We start from the raw sequence: 5702 nt of genomic DNA on the forward strand, positions 1-5702 counted from the left end.
TCTAACCACCAGTGTCTTTGCTCTTCATTTTCATTTTGGTCACGTTTTTGAATTTTGATTACACGCAATTTAGAAATGGTAACCATGTACATATTACAAAGAAATGAAACTTTTAGAAACATTTGATTCCGAAGACTGTGAAACTCCAATTATCCTACTATTATGTTTAATACGTATATATTTCTAGAATTTTATCAATGAATTTTATTTGATTAGTATTACAAAATAGAATATCTTTCAAATACAATAATTCAGGATCGAGAAATTCCAGGGAACAAATTTTGGATTCTTTAGATCTTTTCTGTAAACATTTAAATAGTTTTGATAAAAATATAAAATTTACACTGGAGATTGAAGAAAATGACAAATCACCTTTTTTTGATATCTTAATAATTAAACAAGATTGCCATTTACTTTTTTCAATATACAGAAAACCTACGCACAATGATATATATTTAAATTTTCATTCATGCCCCCCTATTTCCGTGAAACGAGGGGTTGTGATTTCACTAGTGAATAGAGCTTTCAGGATTTGTCCCCAGAAATTTCTAGATTCTGAATTATTGTATTTGAAAGATATTTTATCTTGTAATAGTTATCCAATTAAATTCACTGATAAAATTCTAGAAAAATAGACGTATTAAACATAATAGCTGGGTAATTGGAGTTTCACAGTCTTCGGAATCAAATGTTTCTAAGTTTTATTTCTTTGCCAAATGTACCTGGTTTGGGAGAGAAGCTCAAACGAATTTTGTGTAATTATAATATTGATATATGTTTCCGATCGTTGAGACCAATAGGTAGTTTTCTTAATTATGGGAAGGATTTAACCCTGAGAAATTTAGTAAGTGGGATCTATAGGATTCCTTATTATTGTGGAAAGTTTTATATTGGTAGAACTCACCAATTCAGAAGCTGGCCGATTGGTAGCAACCAACATAACATCAATTTTCATAAAATTACAAATATTTTAACGTATAATTAAAATCGGTCCTTTCTAACTCGGGTTGTGCCCCGACGGATCTAAAATGGAAATAGCACCTTGTTAATTTTGGTACCCACAACCTCAAAGAAGGTTGTGCAGAAGTTAATATGACAAAAAACATAAAAAAAGTGATTACAATTAAATCATTTACGCAAAATTAAGTTGCGTAATTAACAAAATGCAAAATTAACTTGCACAATTAATAAGAACATAAAGTAATTACAACTAAGAAAATGTTATCAAAAATTGCTCCAAGCAAAGAAGAAGTTTTGGTAAACGATTTGTTGGTTTATCTGGTTGGGTACTGGAAATAGCAAGCTGCTATCACGACTACAGATGTCTTTGGGTCTCTACATTGGGAAGTTACTACCCTGATTTTAGACACCAAGGAGCACCGACCAGGATAATGAGGACCCCATTTAAGTAAGAACAGTGTTTTCATGTTCTTAAGGAAAATATCGAAAATAATGTTGTTTTCAGTAGAGCACCAGTAACACACTATCGTTACATTTTTGTGTTGATTGCTAACAAATCTCAAATCAAACAATTCGTGGTAACGAACTGTAGTAAGGAGCGACCCGGCTCAATAGTAACCAAAACTCTAAAAAACGGAATTTTGATTCCAATAGTTACATCAAAAGAATTGTATTTTAATGCTGATTTTAAATATATAAGTTTCATCATGTTTAGTCTTACCCATCAAAAGTTATGAGCCTAAGGAAATTTGCCTTATTTTAGATTATAGGGGGAAACACCTCCTAAAAGACACTGAATTACACCTTAACGAAAATCACACCATCAGTTTCAGCGTATCAGAGAACCCTACTGCAGAAGTTTCAAGCTCCTATCTACAAAAATGTGGAATTTTGTATTTTTTGCCAGACGACTGAACACGGATGCGTGTTTATTTTATTTTTTTTTCCTCAGGGATGATCATATCCACCCAGCGGTCCTTGAATGCTGCGATAGGGCTTATTCTAACGGAAATTAAAAGTTTTGGTGCCCTTTTTAAGAGACCAAAAAAATTAGGGGGCACCTAGGCCCCCTCCCACGCTCATTTTCCCAAAGTCATCGGATCAATCAGGTGGACTTTTTCTTATTGGGGTGGGTCGTAGTAGGGGGTTACGTGGAAGGATCTTTCCATTGAGGAATTTATCGTGAGGGAAGAGAATTTTAACGAAGAGGGCGTAGGATTTTTTAGCATTATTCAAAAAATAATGAAAAAATAAATAAAAAAGTTTTTTCAACTGGAAGTAGGCCTAAGGAGCAGCATTAAAACTTGAGACAAACATAAAATATTACGTATATAAGGGGGTTCGTCTCCTCCACAATGCTTGCTCTTTACGCTTAAGTATTTTTAGTAATTTCAACTATTTATGCTATGGTCTTTGTGATTCAGGGGTCATTCTTAAAGAATCAGGACAAAATTTAAGCTTTAATGTAAAGAGCAAGGTACTGACGAGGGGAAGAACCCCCTTGTATACGTAATAAAATATACAAATATAGAAGTTCGTCACGTAAGTTAATTCGTAAGTTACGTAAATCTATTACTAATAAAAACGTTCATAAAAAAATTAAAAGTTCTAGGTGCATTTTTTATATAACCAAAAATTGGAGAGCAACTAGGCCCCCTCTCCCAAACCTTTTTAAATCAAAATTGTCCAAACAAAACTATGAGAAAGCCATTTAGCCCCCAAAAAATAATATGCAAGTACCGTTTTAATTATTCATGTGCGGTGAGCTAAAATCAAAACATGTACTAATTCAAAAACTTTCAGAAATTAAATAAAAAAACCAGTTTTTTTGAACTGCAGGTAAGAAACGATATTAAAACTTAAAACGAACATAAATTATTCCGTATATGAAAGGGGTTGTCCCCTTCTCAACGCCACGTTCTTTACCCTACGCTAAAGTTTGGCTCTTTGTCACAGCTCTACTTTTTAAAACCATAAAAAACTTTAGCGTAAAGAACGAGGCGTTGAGGCGGTGACAACCCTTTCATATATGGAATAATTTCTGTTCGTTTAAGTTTTAATGTCGCTCCTTACTTGCAGTTAGAAAAAACTAGTTTTTTTTATTTAATTCCATAAGACCCTAGAATGAAATTAGTATCGTTATTTTAATTATGCAGCAGCGGAAACTTCTATTGACCCGTGACAAACAGAATGGACCGGGAAAAAATAGAAAGGCTGCAAATGCTGGAAAAAAAACAAGAGCTAAGAGCTCATATGGCACTTTTGACGAGGTCGGAAGAGCCAAGAGCTCATATGGCATGAGCTCGAACAAAATTTTAAGAATCAATAGATTGATTTAAAAGGAAAATCAGAGGCTTAATGCCAGTCAGGATTTAAAATAAGAGCTCTGAGTCACGATGTCCTTCTAAATATCTAAATTCATTAAGATCCGATCACCCACTCGTAAGTTATAAACACCTAATTTTTTCTAATTGTTCCTCTCCCTTTAGCCCCCCATATGGTCGAATCTGGGAAAACGACTTTATCAAGTCAATATGTGAAGCTCCCTTACACGCCTACCTATTTTCATCGTCCTAGCACGTCCAGAAGCACCAAACTCGCCAAAGCACTGAACCCCTCCCCCCAACTCCCCCAAAGAGAGCGAATCCAGTACGGTTACGTCAATCACGTATCTACAACATTTGCTTATTCTATACACCAAGCTTCATCCCGATTCCTCCACTCTAAGCGTTTTCCATGATTTCCGATTTCCCCCTCCAACTCCCCCAAATGTCAACAGATCTGGTCGGGATTTGAAATAAGAGCTCTGAGACATGAATTGCTTCTAAATATCAAATTTCATTCAGATCTGGTTACCTGTTCTTAAGTTGAAAAAATCTCAATTTTTCTAATTTTTCCAAATTAACACCCCCCAGCTCCTCCAAAGAGAACGGATCCGTTCCAATTATGTCAATCACGTACCTAGAACTTGTGTTTATTCTTCCCATCAAGTTTCACCTTAATCTCTCCACTCTAAGCGCATTCCAAGATTTCTGTTTCCCTCCTCCAAACCCCTATGTCACCAGATCCAGTTCGAGTCAAAAATGGAGCATCTGAGACATAAGATCCTTCTATATATCAAGTTTCATTAAGATCCGATAATCTATTCGTAAGATAAATATACCCCAATTTTCACGTTTTCCAATAATTCCGGTTTCCCCCTCCAACTCCCCCAATGTCACAGGATCTGGTCGGAATTTAAAATAAGAGCTTTAAAGCACAAGATCCTTCTAAATATCAAATTTCATTAATATCAGATGACCTGTTCGTAAGTTACAAATACCTCATTTTTCCGAATTAACCCCCCCCCCCCCAACTCCACAAAAGAGAGCGGATCCGATCCGGTTATGTCAGTCACGTATCTTAGACTTGTTTTTATTCTTCCCATCCAGTTTCATCCTGATCTCTCCGCTTTAAATATTTTCTAAGATTTCCGGTCCCCCTCCCCACCGAAGCTGGATCCGGTTGAGATTTCAAATAAGGGATCTGAGTTATGAGATCCTTCTAACTATGAAGTTTCATGAAGATCCGATCACTCCTTCGTAAGTTAAGAATACGTCGTTCTTTTCAAGTTTTTTAGAATTAACCCTCTCCCCTCCCCCCAACTACCCCAATAAAAGCGGATCCATTCCGGTTATGTCAATCATGTATCTAGGACTTGTGCTTATTTTTCCCACCAATTTTCATCCCGATCCCTCGACTCTAAGTGTTTTCCAAGATTTTAGGTTTCCCCCTCCCAACTCCCCCCAGCGTCACCAGATCCAGACGGGATTTAAAATAAGAGCTCTGAGACACGATACCCTTCCAAACATCAAATTTCATTAAGATCTCATCAACCGTTCGTAAGTTGAAAATACTTTATTTTTTCTATTTTTTCCGAATTAAACGGCCCCCACTCCCCCCCCCATATGGTCAAATCGGGAAAACGACTATTTCTAATTTAATCTGGTTCGGTCCCTGATACTCCTGCCAATTTCATCGTCCTAGTTTACCTGGAAGTGCCTAAAGTAGCAAAACCGGGACCGACACAGACCGACAGAATTTGCGATTGCTATATGTCACTTGATTAATACCAAGTGCAATAAAAACAGTAATTTTTTCAAAGCCTGAGTAGTTCTAAATCTAAGAAAAATTATAGCAGTACGCGAGAAAAGCTCATAAATATCGATATATCAAATATCGATTATCAAAAAGAAAAACAATAACAGACTATACCAACAATAAATACACTGCCCATGATTAAGTAGAATCCGCTGGAGTGCAATCCTCAAGGAGCATTTCAAAATTTGTGGCTATTAACAGGTGGACATCAGTCAACATTGTCCAAAAGTGGACTGATGTACAGAGAAATTAAAAAATGTATTATATTTATGTTAAAGAGAAAGTTAACGTTTTGATTATGAAACATTAAATCCGCTAAATATTATGATATTTGTTTATAGTTTTACTTTAATTTAAGCGTTTTTAAAATTAATATTGCAATCTTATGCGCAAGAATAGTGCCTTCGTCTTCTAATCAGTCTTGGTTGTCTGTATCATAGTCCATCTAGGAAGAAACTTATCAAATATTTCGGAACATTGCTAAGTTTATTGTTTTCACACGGGCTCTACCCATTACAAATAGATCGAATGTGCTGTTTCATCCCTTTGTTTATGCTTTATCATGAGAATGCAAATTAGAAAGGTTCATTTTTACGTCGTTC

Source organism: Artemia franciscana, chromosome 2 (assembly GCF_032884065.1).
Source record: "Artemia franciscana chromosome 2, ASM3288406v1, whole genome shotgun sequence".
Classification (NCBI taxonomy): domain Eukaryota; kingdom Metazoa; phylum Arthropoda; class Branchiopoda; order Anostraca; family Artemiidae; genus Artemia; species Artemia franciscana.